Source organism: Gorilla gorilla, chromosome 10 (assembly GCF_029281585.2).
Source record: "Gorilla gorilla gorilla isolate KB3781 chromosome 10, NHGRI_mGorGor1-v2.1_pri, whole genome shotgun sequence".
Taxonomy (NCBI): domain Eukaryota; kingdom Metazoa; phylum Chordata; class Mammalia; order Primates; family Hominidae; genus Gorilla; species Gorilla gorilla.
The window spans coordinates 119,935,396-119,951,665 of NC_073234.2; the positions used below are offsets into that span (position 1 = coordinate 119,935,396).

The 16,270-nt window shown below is 44.0% G+C and overlaps 1 protein-coding gene across 2 annotated transcripts in view; it reads left to right on the forward strand.

The window, feature by feature from the left end:
• The window catches only part of CHST11 (carbohydrate sulfotransferase 11), a 305,452-nt gene that overhangs the window by 57,765 nt on the left and 231,417 nt on the right, over positions 1 to 16,270 (forward strand). The gene's annotated exons all lie outside the window — the stretch shown is intronic.

The window sequence follows — 16,270 nt, forward strand, 5'->3', positions numbered from 1 at the left end:
GAGGTTTACTTGGCTCACGGTTCTGCAGGCTGTACACGAAGTATGACGTCAGTGTCTGCTCTTGGTGAGGGCTTCAGGAAGCTTCCACTCAGGATTGAAGGCAAAGAAAAACTGGCTTATCACATGGTGAGGGAGGGAGCAAGAGAGAGAGGGGAGGAAGGTGCCAGGCTCTTCTTAACAATCAGCTCGTGTGGGAACTAACAGAGCGACAAGTCACTCGTTACCCCAGGATGGCAAGGTCTGCCCCCATGACACACTAGGCCCCATGTCCAACATTGGTGATGACATTTTAACATGAGATTTGGAGGGGACAAATATCTGAACTATATCAATGAGTCACTTTGTGCCTCAGTTTCCTCAGCGGTAAACTGGGGTAAAGAAGGATATGAAGAACCAATCTGTTAGGGTCGTTCTGAGGATGAATGAGATGGCCATTGTGAAAGGACGCTGGGTCGTTTTAATGTGGTGTCGTATTATTGGATGAAGCATCTAAATTCATGACTGAATCTAGCCCGTCTTCCGCTTTTGTATAGCCTGTGAGCCAAGAATTGTTTTTACATCTTAAAATGGTTGGGAAAAAAAAATCAAAAGAAGAACAATATTTCTTGACACATGAAAAGTCTATGAAATTCAGATTTCAATGTCCTTAAATAAAGTTTCGCTGGAACTCAGCCATGCTCCCTTGTTGGCATACTTTCTGTGCCACTTTTGTGCGATAATGGCAGAGTTGAATAGTTGCTCCAGAGACTGAATAGGCCTGTGAAGCTGAAGGCACTTCTCTGGCCCTTTGCAGAAAAAAATGTGCCAGCCCCTGATGTAGAACAGTGGTTATTGTAGTGGTTATTGTTCATCTTGTAGCAAGATGAACCGGGTTCTACACAGAGATCTTTCCCTCCGATGGTGTTAAAGCTTGGGGAAAGCTAAGGCTCTCAAATTTCTGAGGAAGAAATCAAAGCTAGTTTGTTTTTTCATTCATTCATTCATTCATTCATTCATTCATCGTTTCACCAAATATTCTTTGAGTTCCTGCTGTGTGCCAGACACTGTTAGGGGTGGTAAGGAAAATGCAGTGACACAGGAGAAAATGCCTGCCCTCCTGGAGCTTACAGTCTAGGGGGAGGAGTAAGATAATACACAAATAAAAACTCCTGACCCGCCTGAGGGTGATGGATGATATGGAAGGGCAGGGAGAGAGAGTGGGGACTGTTAGGAAAGGCCATACTGAGAAGGCCATAGGTGATGTGAAGGAGGTGGGGTGTGAGCCCTGAACCTACATGATGGGGCTGGGGCAGCGGGGAGTCTGCTTAGGCAGAGGGCGAAGCAAGTTCAAACGCCTTGGGGTGCAAGCATTGGAGATGGTCAAAGGAGAGCAATGTGCATAGAGCATTTTTGTGTGTATTTTAATTTCAGCATTGGCTACAGAGCTGTGGTAATCTGATATGTGATCCTGTTTTAAAAAAATTATTTTATCTTCAGAACAATAGGAAACACGAAGGGAAACCATGTAGTGCAGTGGTTAAGAGAAGGAGTTGCAGGCAGATAAGAGTTGAAGCTCAACCTTGGCAGTATTGACATTTAGGGCTGAACAAAATCTTTGTTGCTGGAAGCTGTCCTGTGCAATGGAGGCAGTTTAGTAGCATTCCTGCCCTTTACTCACTAGATACTTGTTGTGATAACCAAAAATGTCTCCAAACAATGTCATATGTCCCCTAGGGGCAAAATTGGGGCAAATGTTAGTTGAGAGAGCAGAGACCCTGACTCTTTTTGTCTCCTGTTCACCTTTTCTTCAGCAGAGAGCACGGTGTCTGTTCATATCCTGGTGAGAAGTATACGATTTATGTGATTGGCTCAGATCCTTGTGTTTAAAATACAAGCTACTAAAATGGTCATCTTTGCAATTTTTTCATTGCATTTTTTTCTCTTGCTAGTCATCATCCCTTATGTGAAGCAATGAGGTGGACGTCATTTCTTCCATCCACTTTTAGGCGTGGTTGGAATTGGAGGGCTTAAGGCTTACGAAAAGTGCCTGAGCCCCTGAGTCCATGCTTTTGGCCCATCTGAACTCCAGGAGGGGAGACATACAGATAAAAGAGTGAGGTGCTTTTATACTGTTCCTCTGAGGCTCCCTGGTAACATGCCATCCGTTGAAAATTGGCCTCTTTGCCTGGGGGAGCCCCTGGGATGAGTTGATACCTAAGTCACCACTGGCCATGCTGAATTAAAGGCATGCCTTGCTGTAAAGAGGAACGGAAGCTCAGGGCACCAAGCAGAAGGGGCACATTAGGAGAGCCTAGCAGAAATGTGTTTTTGAATTTGTGTTCCCTGTTGGGCTCATTTGGATTGATTTCCTCCACTCTACCTTCTATCCTATGCCTAAGTTGATCATGGAGCAAAATGTTCCTGTTTGTTCTTCCTTCTAGAGTTACGAATGGTAAAAAGGCAATAACTGATGTTTACTGAGCACTTCTTATGTGCTCTAAGCTCTCTTCATGCATTCTCTTTCCCCCCTTCCAAATCCTCTCCATCATGGCTGTTATTGCCACTTAAAGATGAAGGAAGAGCCTTGAGAGATTTAGTAACATTCCCAGGCTGAGTGGTTAAGTAACTGGCGGAAGCTGGAATTTGATCTCTGCAGCCTTTTTTGTCTGTAAAATCTTGGGTGCACTGTAAGAGAAGCCCAAGAATTGTCCAGTGAAATTAAAACTGCACCCCAAAGTTCAGCGCCTGGGCTCCATCCTCAGAGCCTTTTATTGCACCCGCGCTTGGATGGGTCTCTTGAAGCCGATTTAATCCTGGTCTGTCTACACAAGGGAGCAGCAAGCTATTGACAGCCTCATTTTATGGTCATCAGTGCCCTCTTCCTTCTGAAGCTTGTCAATTTTAATGTCTGGAGAACCAGGGGGTGGTGTAGGGGCTTCCAGACCCCTGTCTGCAATCACCACTTGTACACCAGAGCTTCTCACACTTAGATGCATGTGGACTTCCCTGGGGTTGGAGTTAAGTTGCAGGTTGTGATTCCATAGGCCTGGCCTGGGGTCTGATCCTGCATTTGCAACCAGCTCCCGGGTGATGATGTGGAGGTGGCTGTCCTCTGGCCACACTGAAGTCCCTAGTTCTAGACGCCATCACCCTCACCCTACTTCAGAGGCTGTACCAAATTCTTAGAAGAGAAATTTTGCCTCAAAAGCGACCTGGGAACCTGGCCTCAGGAAGAATTTCATCTCTGCGGGAATGTGGAATCGGAGTGATAGAGGTAAATGACAAGGATGTGGTGTTCCTTAAGCTGACTCCTGATGAGCTTGGCGAAGTGAAGCCAGACATTTTATAATTGGTCCCTTTTCTTTGTGTAGTGTCTAACATTTTTTGAATACCTACTGCATGTCAGTGCCTTTTCCCACTGAGGATCGTACTGGATAACTTTGGATCTAAGGTCGCTTTGGCAGTGAGAAGTTCCCGCCTCTGAGTCAAGACCACCTTTGAGTCCAGAAATGGTGGCTCACGCCTGTAATCCCAGCACTTTAGGAAGCTGAGATGGGAGCTTGGCCCAGGAGCTCAAGACCAACCTGGGCAACATAGTGAGACCCTTACTTGACAAAAAAATAAAAAATTAGCCAGGCGCAGTGGCACGTGCCTATAGTCCCCGCTACATGGGAGGCTGAGGCGGGAGGATTGCTTGAGCCCAGGTGTTCAAGACTGCAGTGAGCCATGATTGTGCACTGCACTTCAGCCTGGGTGAGAGAGCGAGACCCTGTCTCAAAAAAATAAACATAAAAATAAAGACCACCTTTGAGTTAGCAAGTATGACAGGAGCGCGTGAGTAGGAGGGAAGATTCGGATGATACACATGTTATCATGCTGTATTTCCTTCACTAATTATATGGGCTCGGTAAGGGACATTCAGAGGTTGTCAGTTGCCTTTGTGCCAGATTCAGTTGGACTCTGATAAAGACCTAGGCAAATACAATGTCTGTGCACCGTGTTCTGGGAAGCACTTTGAAGGACCGCGGGCAGATTCACTGGCATAGTTAATACACCCTGGACTTTCCTTCGCCCTGCATATGGTGGCTTATGAGAAGAAAGCGAAGACTAGAAAATCATTTGTGTGTCACTTTGCAGGAAAAACACTTCAGGTAATGAGACAGGATTTGAGTGGGAAGGTGATTATAACCAACCCTTCATTCATTTTCTACAAAATAGTCAACATGCAGTCTTCCAAGCTGCATAATGAATATAGCATCCTTTAGCTGGGCATGTTGGGAGGATTTATTTTTTATCTGTGATCCAATATTAATTTGCCTTAAACAAAAGAAGCAATTTACTGTGTAATTCTGAGGTTTATGGTGTTTCTACTAAGTCCTTTCATCTTTGAAAGATGGTGTTATGCATTTTAATAGAAACCATTGTTTTCTTAAAATCTTTTCTTTTTCTTTTTTTCTTTCTTTTTTTTTTAACTCTTTCTTCTCTTCAATCAGATTATAGAGTTGGAGCAAATGTCATGATGAACTTTGAGGCCTAGGCCTGGACTCTTGAGGGGTGTGTGTGTGTGTGTGTGTGTGTGTGTTTCTTTCTCCATAATAGTCCCAACCCTAAACAGGGGTATAGCACAATACTTCTTATGAACAAAAGTGCTATTGGTCTACAAGGGGACTTGAGCCTGCACTAATTGTATTTGATTAGGATTTTTGTGCTGTCTGTATGACGTTTAACCACAGTGTCAATTACAGACTTCCTTTAAGGAATTTCCAGGAAACCCCCTTACCATAAGAGTTTAAATTAATATTTTGCTAGTTTAATGACAGCAGTTGGTAAAGGAAGCACCTTTCAGACCATTAGCTAAAGCCAACTTCCTTTAAACTTAAAGGAGGGCACTGCATGATAGATGGAGATCTGCCCCAGTGTGTCATCATAAATGCCTCGAGGCAGCCACAGGATGGGTTTTGACCTCAGTGGGGATAGGTTTGGTTAGAGGGTTGGGTAGAACCCCCTAACCTGTAGAAGAATCTAGAAAAGTGAGATGAACGCCTTTCTCTTAAGGCTGTCACTTGTCCAATTCCAACTCCCTCTTTAGTAACCACCTCCCTGCCTCCCAGCGAAGTGACCCCAGGGAGCCGGTTATTATGGCCCTGCTTGATGGATAATTACTGGTTGAGGCTTGATTTGACACCAGCATTTTGCATGATAGCCTGTTAGATTTGCTTGGCTCAGATTGATATTTTCATTCCTCTAAGGCTGCAGCATGGAAACATGGTTGAGTGGGGTTTGCCCAGATGGGATGATTTCCTGTGCTGTGGCAGGACCAGGACAGCTGTTCTGAGAACTGTTTCGGCAAAGCCTTCACAGTTGGTTTTGTTGAAGGCTTTTCTGCAGCTGCAGGGTTGGTTCCTAAAGGACAGTAGTCTGGTTTTCCTAGGAAACTACTTATGGAGAGTGCGTGTGTTTAATTTAGGAGGCACAGCTGTGCAAGGGACTGGGACTCCATCAGGGAACGGGGTGCAGGAGCTCCATGTTCCTTATGTCTTAGCTTCATTCCTAGTTGCTGGCGTCAGAACTGATCAAAGTTGTCTGTTGTCTTTCTGCACACCCATGCTACAGGCAGTAAGGGATGAGGCAGCAAAACCAGTTCACTGCTCATCAGCTGGGAGGCTTCAGGAGAGTCTCTGAACTACTGAGCATTAGTTTCTTTATCTGTCCAATGGGCCCAATGGCACTTGCTCTGCTCATCTCTCAGGATCTTACATGCCACATAAGCTAATGGAGAAGTAAATGCTTTATAAGCCTAAAGGAATGGACATGGGTGCATTCAGTGAGAGGCAGTAGGACTAATGGTTAGTCCTACTAACCATTAGTAGGATTAGTTTGCTAAGTAGGAGCAGCAGTTGTTAGTGTAAGAAGGGCGGGTTAGTACATGGGTGGTGGACAGGAGGAGCACCACTGCTGCTTCTACTTAGCCACTTGTGTAACCTTTTTTTTAAACAAAACAAAACAAAACAAAACAAAACAAAACAAAACAAAACAAAACAAAACACCTCTCAGTCTGCTATAGGATACATTGTTCCAGCATCTGAAATTGCAAAGCACTTCTTGAAGGGGATTCTTAGGATGGCGTAATTTTGTTCACTCATAGGATCTTCTTCCTGGGGCATGATCCTAGCCATGTTCAGGATAAGCCCTGAGCATCAAGCTGGTGCAGTGAAGTGTTCTGTGGCTGGAGCTAAATCTGTCCCAGGCTCACAGCATGGGAGCGCGGATGGCAGGGGCTTTTGAATTCCCTTGAGGGCACTTGGCCTTTGCTTGTATCTGCTCAGGAAGTCAGAGAGTCTGCAGCCAGTGGCGTGTGCAGCCACCTCTTCTGTTCTCTGGCCCTGGAGGCTTGTGGTCCATTTGTTTTAAAGGTGACTGTCTGATATTCCTTTGGAATATGTGAGTCCGGTGGGAAAGAATAGAACATATTCTGAATCTTAATGGTGGATTTAAAAAATCTATTTAGAGAATCTGAGCACTTAATTAGACATGTCTTTTTTTCCCCAGCTGCCCTAATTAAATAGTAATCATAATAAGGATAAGGATAATAGTTGATCTCAGTGTCCTGTCTCCCAGTGAAGTTGCTCAATACATATTTGTAGATGAATGACTTGGAGATCCAAAGGAAGGTTCAGAGATTTGCCATTGTATTCGAGTCTACCCTGGTGGGACCTTTAAGGCGAACGTTCTTCTTCTCTGGGTCTCCACCTTTTCTCTTCCCATATAACTATTTTCTCCTTATCTGCATGCTTTTCTGCAATGCATATCCGCAACAGGTGAGCTTGGGTGAATATGATTACATGCAGGTTGGTTTTTCTCCCTTCTTTGTGGTCCGCGTTTTGGGATTAAATCCCCCTGCAGACTTTGTCTGGTCAGCCTGGTTGTGACTGTGGATCTTGGTTTCGTATACTGTCAGAGATGGCAAGGAATTCAAAGATGATGTCGTTTTACCTCTTTATTTTATAAACTCGGGCCCAAAGTGAAATGACTTGCCCAAGAATACACTGAGTGAGTGAGGTGGCCATAGAGAGCTAGCTCTCCTGACGCTTAGCTCAGACCTAATTCCAGGAAGGTGACTGCATCTAGCTTCTGCCCCAACACATCCTGGGAAGAAATGGTATCCTGCTAAGAGAATGAGGGCTGGATGGAGGTGTCCTGCGTAACGGTGTCAAAGTACTTCACTCTGTCCTCTGGGGATCCCACAGTGATTCTTTGATTCTATGCCCACTGAGGAAAAGTTGATTTGAGTCTACTCCACTGTTTGATTGAAATGGGCCTCTTCTGTCCCCAGCCTGGTGAGTCGTATCTTGTTTCCCTGCCAGTGGGCATTTTCTGCCTTTATCCCCGCTCATGGCTGCTGAATGGGTCACCCAGGCTGGGGCAGGCTGAACTACAGGCTAGTGAAATTGTTTGGCCTAGTTCCTGCTTGGTGGTGAAATCTCAGACAGGATCTTATCACCCTCTCTGTGCCCGGAAAATTCGACTCTCCTGGAGCTTATAAAATTGGGATGTCTGTTTCCACTAGCATTTCTTTCCCCGTTATATTAATCAATAATGTGAAATTGAGTCAAGAAATTCCTTATGCCGGCACTGGCTTCTCCAATACATTTATCTCTGTATTCTAGTATTTGCTTTGGCTCTTTTTCTCAGAAGGGGATTTTTCCACACAATTTAGGAGCACAGAGCGAACTTCCCGGGAAAGCCTAGAAATTCAAACATCCTTAGCTGCATAAACTTGGGAATATCAGTATATCTCACTGAGCCGTGTTATTTTTAATCTGTAAAATGGGCATCAGTGTGCCACCCTTGCAGATGTTGTAAGGATTACATGAGATTGTATGGTGTGTAGGATACACCTCACTTCGTGTTTGGCACTTAGTAGATCTCCACGTGGAGGTCCGAGCTTTCAAGACAGCCTTTTGCCTGATGTAGATGTATTTACGTGTATTGGTGTAGGGTTCTCAGGCAGGCTGATCATCAGAATTACCTGGTGTACTTTAAAATAATCCCAGCATGAGCATCAGATACCAGGGTTCCCCCAGACCACTCACTGATCCGAATCTCTGGAGGTGGGCCCTATGTTCCATCATTTTATTTTATTTTTCTATTTTTTTCAATATTTTTGTAGACGTGGCGGGCGGGGGGGTGGTCTCGCTATGTTGCTTGGGCTGGTCTTGAACTCCTGGCCTCAGGCAATCCTCCTGCCACAGCCTCCTAAAGTGCTGGGATTACCGGTGTGAATCACTGCGCCTGGTCCTATTGCATCATTCTGAAAGGCTCCCCCTGTGCTATTTTGAATCCTCAGCCACATTTGGGGACCTCTGTAGGATGGGTTTTATTTTTTCTCATCATCCTGGATAAAGGCAAAATGGTGGTGTGGTATAGAGACTTGAGGATTTCAGTCTGATCATTTTTTCGTGCTTGATTTGGGCTCTGTTCACAGCAAGTTTGTTGGGATAGGTGGGGTAGGAAAGGGGGACAATTAAAAAATAATAGTCTAATAAGAGAAGCTGTGATGCTTGACTAATTAGAAATGGAGAATTTGCTTCTTAAAAAGGCACTCTTCATAGTACTAAAGACAACCAGATTATATCTGTTCAGGCCACCATAGGGTTTGCCTTCAGATGCAGAAACTTATCTCTGAGATGGCTTTAAGATGGAGTGGTGAGAGTCCACATTGAGTTTCCTATCTGTTTCCAGATGTGTGGGTGGGGTTTCTTGTCTCTGTCTCTGTCCCTCCTCCTCTGGCTGGCTTAATACTGGGAGAATTCTTATCGCTTCCTGGAGGACCCACATGCTTTGGAGTGACGGAAGCCAACTTGAATTCTGGCTCCAATCCTTAAATCCCATCTGGAAGTGTCATATAGATGGGATCTGTTCCCAGCTTGGAATCTACCTGGGTATAACCTGGCACTCAATGTGCGGCCTCAAATGTTTTTGTTGAGCAAAGAGAAATATATCAGAGAAAGATGAAAAAAACCCCAAATCAGGAAATCTGTCCATTTCCACTTCCTGGTTCTGTGACCTTCAGCAAGTCATTGAACCTTAGAGAGTGAGCCTCGGTTCCCTTATTTGTGAAATGGAGTGCTCACATTCCTTTCCTTAGCTTTCTCAAGTGAAATAATGTTTTATGTAAAAATGCTTTTGTAAAACCGCAGAGCAGTCTCACCCTTACTGTAAAAGGAATATTTTGTTGCTTGTTAGAATAGAACACTGGCATTTACTCAGCATTTTTGCTGGTTGTTTACCTGTTATCTCTCTCTGTGTTAAACATGGAAAATTATTTGTTTATAAGTTTTCTTTCTGCTTTTTAGTCTTCTGGGAACCCTGCAGTGCCTAGGCACTTTGAGTAAGGGTTTTCTGGAATTTCACGTGGGTTTCACCTCACCCTATCCACATAGCTTGTCTTTAGAAGTCCCTATCTCCCTGTGTTTTCTGGGGTGAAAGACAGAAGCTCTGATCGGCAACCTCAAAGCTGCAGTGTTCAGGAAAGCCAGATATTTTTGTTTTCTTTCTTTCTTTTTTTTTTTTTTTGCCTCTCAATTGGAGTCATATAGTGCTGCAGCAAGACTTGTTTTCTGGATTAGTTACTGACCCAAAGTATTTTTCTTGCGAATAAATGTTGCTTCCCACCACAGTGACTCGAGAATAGGAAGGACACACGGAGAGGATTATAAATAGGTTTTGGTGCCAACAGATAGGGCAGCCTTCCAGAAAAATTATTTGCATTCACCATGTGTTTGTTAAATGGGCAATTATGGAGTGTACAGTTGCTAGCGTTTGTTTGCCTCTCCTTGGGAAGGCGATAGTTCAGTAGTGGCCTGCATTTGACCCTTAGTCAGAGAGCTAGTGGGCTTTGCAGCTAGTTCATTCATTTATCCTAATCCAGGATGGACTGTTTAAAAATATATATCCAGCCAGAAAACAGACATAGACACGTATAGGGAATGAGTTCTTGACAGAGAATTTCAGTATTTAACCATTGGTGTAAGCATCCTTCCATCCATCCATTCATCTACTTATCCACCTTACCATCAATTTTCCATCCCTCCTTCCATTCATCCATCCACTCACCTACCTTTCTACGCATCCACTCATCCGTCCGTCCATCCATCCGTCCGTCCATCCATTCATCCACCCTTCCATCCATCCACCCATCCATCCATCCATCCATCCATCCATCCATCCATTCATCCATCCTCCATTTTGGCAAATGGTTATCAAGCACCTACTGGGTGCCAGTTCTGTCCTGGGTTTTGGGGATGAAAAGTCAAATAAGACAGGATCTCTGACCTCAAGGAGCCTACAGTCTGGGGTACAGGATGTTTTCCTAAATTTTAAGTGAAATTCTTCCTTGACACATACCTATTTTTATTTTGTTTTGGTTCTCATCTCTGTGAACAGAGCAAAGCATGCAACCATTGTAACACTTTCATTTGTTTTTATAAACTCAAGTTCTAGAGTTGGATTTCATGGTTTGCATAACTCGGCATAGTGTAAGTGCTTGTAGTTTTAAACAGAAAAAGAGGGAAGAAATGACAATCCAGAAAAAAGATCAAATCTTATGACTGTAATTTATTAAGGTATCCAATGGAATTCTTTCCTTTTTTCTTTCTTTTCTTTTCTTTTTTTTTAAGAGACAGTCTCAGTTACATAGGCTGGAATGCAGTATCATGATCATATTTCACAGCAGCCTTCAACTCCTGGGTTCCAGTGATCCTAGAACTTGTGGCCTCAAGCACTCCTCCTGCCTCAGCCTGCCAAAGTGCTGGGATTAGAAGCATGAGCCACTGCTCCTAATTCTTAAGAGATATTTTTAAACCTCATAGTGTATACTCTTCAGAATTACTTTTTGAACCATAAATTTAAATGGCAAACACTTTCTAAATGTATTTTACTGAAAGGCCAGTTGAGAAGAAGAGGATTCCATCATCTTTTGAATTAGCATGAGGACAGGCCATTAAAATTCATGATTAAGAGCACAGGAGTTAGGTCTGACAAACCTGGGTTTGGATTTCCATTTTGCTGTTCTCTGCCTGTGTGACTTGGGGCAAATTACTTAATCTCCCTGAGCCTCAGCTTTCCTCTTTATAAAATGGGAATAACAACAGTATTTACCTGAGAGAACTGGTATTAGAATGAAGTGAGAGTAAAGATTTGCAAAGTACTCAACACAGGCCTGGGATGTAGTAAGTGCTATTTTGATTATTATTAAGGGCAAAGAGATTAGATAGTTAACAAAAAAAGGAAAACCAAATATTGGCCATTGGAGGGTTTCTGTGGAAATAAGATATGTGATGCCTTTTGGTATTACACAGCTAACAATCTCCTGAGAAATCGTAAGGTTTCTCACATAGCCCTTATTTGCATCTTTGCTATGATGCTGATTTTTACCAAGCTGTTTTTTGCAGTTCAAGGATTGGTGGGAAACGTTTGTATGTGTTGAGGTGGGGGTGGGAGAAGAAAGAGTGTCAAGCCTATAAACAATGCTTCAGATTTTCAGCTAATTTTAACACGAATTAGATTTTAGGTTTTTAGCATGTCTTTTCGGCAGGCCACCCCACTTAGAAAATCCAATTCTGAAATTAATTTCAACAAATCAGAAAGGCTGATTGGTAGTTGTATCTGACTTTTTTTTTGTTGACCAGTGAGTTGACTTTTATATAACACTTGAGGCAAAGAGTTCAGTGTTGTGGGAATTATTTTCACAAATGAATCATTTTCTTAAAAAAAAAAAAAGAAAAGAAAAAGAAAAGAAGGGAGAATTTCTCTTGGTGTTTTTGTTCCATGGAAGGTAGTTCTACATACTGTTTATAGAGGCCTTGATCCTTTTTAAACTTAAGGAGCCCAGTTGGCCTCTATCGCAATAAATTGAGCTCCATATAGGGGCTGAGGGACATTTAATTTATGTGCCTGACTCTTTTCCCCAGTTCAGCCGGCTACTTCCTGGGATGGTGTTCTTGATTGATGGCCCTTCTGGCATGTTGTGCTGCTGGGATGTCTTTTGAAGTTTCTCCTCCGGGCCTGAGGTTTGCCCCTGTGAGGTGTTAATGGGCTTCCTGCTGGGGCTTTATTTGTGAGGGGTGCTTGTTAGAGGGGGCTTGATGGGCCAGTGGGGGCACCAGAGCGCCAGTTCTTCCACTCTGAAGAGTTGATTCTCAGGCCATGGACTCGTGTTCTCAACCCACTGCAAGTCTTGTTTTTATTTGTGCTCCTCAAGTAGAAATGTTTAGCTTCTGGAGGTTCCGAGAACCCTGGCAGGTTTTGGGAGTGGGTGATCAGGCCCAGCCAGGGAAGGGTTGCTTTGAGAACCCACACAGATAAGTGGACTCCTCCCCGCAGGGGATGGCAGGGATTTGCGGTGAATAATAAGGGGTTGAGTCCTTGAGCAAGATGGCCCATACCTTGTCCTCTTTTCTCCCGGGTTGGCAGGGCCTCCATGTTCTCCCCCCTGGGTCCTCAGCGGCCTGACTGCCTCTAGTCTCCCCTCCCAAATTCCATTCTCCTCAGCACCACACGGCACTCTTTCTAAAATGGCTCTCCTCCTGCCAGTCCTTTCGTGGTGTAACGGGTTGAATTGTGTCTCCCCACAAATTCCTAACCCCCAATGCCTCAGAATGTGACTGTATTCAGAGATAAATAAGGCCTTTAAAAAGGTGATTAAAGTAAAATGGGGTCATTAGGGTGGATACTAATCCAGTCTGACTGATGGGCACAGAAACCAGACCTGACCTGCCAACACCTTATCTTCCAGCCTCCAGAACTGTGAGAAAATAACTTTGTTGTTTAGGCCACCCAGTCTGTGGTACTTTATTTTGGCAGCCTGAGTGGATTAATACACATGGCTACCTTGACCGATGGGGTATATTTCCAACCTCATGGAGTGTCACAGGAGGTCTTTTGTCTCTGGCTGCTGTCTGCCTTTCTGACCGTGGGCAGAGCTCTCTTCTCTTGCCTGAGAAACTACAGATCCTTTATGACTCAGTTCTAGGCTACCTGCTCTGCATGAGGCCCTCTGAGACCATCCTTCTCTCTCTCTCCCTCCCCTCCCTGCCGACGTGGATCTTCTATACACTTCTGAGAACCTTGAGGGCAGAGGCAGCACCTAGCTCTGAGCCTGGTAGTTAATCAGTGTTTATTGAATTAGTTAAGACTTATACTTTATTGTTTTGTTTCCTTAGGAAGCTACCCGCTACCCCCAACTTAGTGCTCTATTAGAAAAGATGATGTATTAGTCTGTTTCCACACTGCTGTAAAGAACTACCTGAGACTGTGTAATTTATAAAGAAAAGAGGTTTAATTGATTCACAGTTCCACATGGCTGGGAGAGCTCAGGAAACTTACAATCATGGCGGAAGGTGAAAGGGAAGCAAGGCACGTCTTACATGGCAGCAAGAGAGAGAGTAAGGGAGGAAGTACCACACTTTACAACCATCAGATCTCATGAGAATTCACTCAGTATCACGAGAACAGTATGGGGGAAACCACCCCTGTGATCCAGTCACCTCCCACCGGGTTCCTCCCTTGACACATGGGGACTACAAGTGGAGATGAGATTTGGGTGGGGACACAGAGCCAAACCATATCAGATGATAAACCTTGATTTTCCACAGGGTGTTAATAGCTTCATACAGGTATGTCCCAGATGATGATGGTTATGTCTGTGATAACACTAGTAATTTTAGCTAGTATTTACTGAGCACGTTCTATACACCAAACAAGCATGTGCCTCACCTAACTGTCACAACACCCTTTCAGGTAAGCGTATTTTCAAGTAAACTTGAGCCAGCTTTATCTGGGAGATGGCATAGCCCAGCTGTGAGCAAGAAGATTCAAAAGCTAAAGGCTTCTTTGCCTCCAGATCATTTCTGGCAGGCCTTGATTCTCCAAAGCGATTTTTCTTCAGGTGCCCAATCACATAGTAAATTTCAATGAAACTGGCGAGAAAATGAAACCTCCTTTAACTCACTCTTCATTTGCAAATGTAGGAAGAAATTGTTCAGTGACAACTCTGTTCATAGACCCATCATGAGTTCACTGGGTCCCCCTGCAGCTTGGGGACTGGGTGGCCAGTGCTGTTCTTCCACCTGCCACTCTTTAGATGTGGAAAAAGAGACCTGGAGGGGTTTCCCAAGATGTTGTCAGGTTATAAGAAGAGCTAGTGAGTGCACTAGACTGTGCTGTTTTTCCTTTGGTGTTCAGATAGAGAGAATTTTAAATTCACTTTTTGCTCTAGGTGCTATCAAGGCTTTTAGTTATTTTTCATTTTAAAACCCTGGGAAAGAAGAGGGATGACCTGGCCATTTTCAATCCTATGTACTTGACAGTATTTCCTTGTGCTGCAGTGTCCCCAGGACTGACTTTGCAATTCTTTCTGAGTTGTGCCATACCACTGAATCCATTGAGGGCAACCTTACCTTTCAGAAGGGAGGTGAGAAGAATAAAGAAATGTAGAAATTCAATAAATACACCTCTGGGCAAGTAGGACCTCAGTCTAGTGTAGAGAGAGCTGGCTGCCATCAGGAAATAGCTGTGTCCACAGCTTTCTCATTTTACCTTAGTGCTCAGGCAGACCCTGTGGAGGAAATGAAATTTAAATAGAGAGGTGGACAAGTCTCTGCCTGAGCTTCCCTGAGGCTGGGGAAGGAGATGAGGGCAAATTGAGCACCTGGAGACCAGAGTAACTAAGGAATTGTGCCTACTTACTCTTTGCTGGAGAGATTGTTAGGTCTGGCATACATTTTTGGGGGTTATTAGATTCCTTCCTTGGTTTAGGTCAACTTGTTGTGTGACAGGGAGACATTGTATTCTAATGTCTGGAATCTGGCTGTCTTTTTCCATCCCTGGCCCTGCCACTTACTTTGAGAGCTCAGACAAGTGGCTTGACTCTCTTTGTTCTTTTATGGTGCCGTGTGTGGATTAAATAAGATCATGCATGTAAAGTATGTAGCCCAGTACTTGTTTTATCAATTCAGCTGCTTTGACAGAGAGGCCCCAAATAATGATGACTTTAAAAAGATGTAAATTGATTTCTCCGTGATACATGGTCAGGGTAGATGGCCTAGGACTGGTTCTGCAGGTTCCACAATGATCAGAGACCCAGCCTTCTATAGCTTGTTGTTTTGCCATCTTCAATATATGCCTTCCATCTCCTGGTCCAAGGTGGCTGCTTCAGTTCCTGCCATCATTTCTGCGTTCCAGCCAATAAGGGAAAAGGGGATATGGAAGGCATGGCTCTTTCCCTTAACAACATGACCGAAAAGTTACTCACAGCACTGTCTCATCTCACTGGCCAAAGCTCAATCATGTGATCACATTATTCACAAGTGAGGCAGGGAAATTGTAGTCTTTAGCTGGATGCCCAACTAAAAAGCATGATTACAGGCCGGGTGCGGTGGCTCATGCCTGTAATCCCAACACTTTGGGAGGCTGAGGTGGGTGGATCACTTGAAGACAGGAGTTCAAGACCAGCCTGGCCAACATAGTGAAACCTCATCTCTACTAAAAATACAAAAAATTAGCCAGGCATGGTGGCACAAGCCTGTAATCCCAGACAATTGGGAGGCTGAGGCACAAGAATCTCTTGAACCCGGGAGGTGGAGGTTGCTGTGAGCCGAGATTGCGCCATTATACTTGAGCCTGGGAGACAGAGTGAGACTCTGTCTCGAAGCACTATTACTGTATAAGAAAGAGAGGTGGGATACTGGCTACAACTTGCAGTATCTATCCAAGAGTTAAATGCTCAATAAATGTTAGTTATCACTACCACCACCACCACCATCATTATAATCATCATGATCATCATCATTTCTGGTCTTAGCCTATAAATTCCTCCACGTCCTCACTTTTTATTTGATCCCCTTATTCTCCATTTTAACCCATGTTAGCTTGTGCTTTGTTCTGTTGCATGATTTGCCTCTGTCCCTGTCTTGAGACCTTTTTATACCCAGAGGTTGGCAATGTAACTAGAGTCCTACAATAAGCTCCTGTGTGATGGAAATGGATCTTAAAGCTGGTGAGGACATTGACAGTTTAGGGAGACTAGAGCATAAAGTCTTAGCAATCTACTTGGCAGCTTCATTGAAATACTACCGGAAAAGGTGACGGAAGGAAGAAAAAAGTCTAGCTATCTTGAAATGTAGGTTAAGCACTTGCTTCATTTTGTTGTATTCTTTCCACTCACTTTTGTGAACTTCCACTGAAGATGTCTTGAATCTCCATGGAATTCTTCTCAAAGCTTCAGCCTGGA